We start from the raw sequence: 1,145 nt of genomic DNA on the forward strand, positions 1-1,145 counted from the left end.
GAGGCAGTACCCTAGCTTTGGAGTTAGCTACTAGGAGTTGCTCATCATTTTGTGACTTTTGTATCAAAGACGGCTTCAGCTTGTTCATGTCTTTGTTAATGTCCTTTGGCGATGATCAATATTTCTGCCCTTTCTTTTTGGATTTTGTATATGTTAGTGGCGATGTAGTTTCCGCCTTTGTTGATTTAGTTTGTATGAACTAAAGATGACTTAACCGTTTATATGCATTGTGTTATTCAGGAAATTGTGAATCAGGTTAAGTTATCATTCGATAACGATAAGTTGATTTTCCGCATTTGAGTTACTTAAAGTGATGTCCCGGAAAAGGAAGGTTTTAAAACGAAACAAGTTTATATCATCAATTCAAAAAAAAAATTACCAATTTTTCCGCAATGCTTTTGAGAAGTAGTTTTTGGGGCGTTACAACATGGTATCAGAGCGGTTTTTTCCTAATCGGCCTTGGGCATGTCCTTACATGCTTTCTTGTGTGACTTTGTTTGTTAGTTGCTTGTCTGATTGATTGATTGTGTGATTGTTTGATCGGAGTATGGCCATGGGATAAGTTTGGTGAGGAAGAGTATCTCACCTAGTCTATTGGTCACAGATTCAGATGGCTGGAAGAGGAACCGCTAACCTAGATTTCATGGCGGCGATGACCGCAGCTAATAGATGCAGGCTCTATGAAGAGAGCGTCGAGGTGAGGAATGCGACACTGGAGAGCAAGTTAACTCCAAAACCTTTGAGATGGTTTAGGAGATCCGGGTGTCATATTCGGACACCACTATGTCACGATGTGTTATCTCTCACCTTAATGAAGTGTGCTTTTTCTTGTCAACTACGGTTGGTTTGGTTTCAAGGTTCGAACACCAAAATTTTTGTAACTACCAAATTAAAACCCGTTAGTTTCCGATGTTTCTAAAATCGTTATTAAAATACTTAAAATCATTTCTCTTTTTCCCACCGTGATCATACATCCATTTCATCCATCCAGTTCAACATCACATGTTATCGACCATCCTTTTTCATCGAAAGTCCGTTCACGATTTCCATCCATTTTAAACATACGGTTTTTTAGTAAAACTACATATTCCGATTTAAAACATTCTTTGATAATCTTACCACTTTAAAGTAAGTTATTCAAAGTA

The sequence above is a fragment of the Lupinus angustifolius genome, chromosome LG08 (assembly GCF_001865875.1).
Source record: "Lupinus angustifolius cultivar Tanjil chromosome LG08, LupAngTanjil_v1.0, whole genome shotgun sequence".
Lineage (NCBI taxonomy): Eukaryota > Viridiplantae > Streptophyta > Magnoliopsida > Fabales > Fabaceae > Lupinus > Lupinus angustifolius.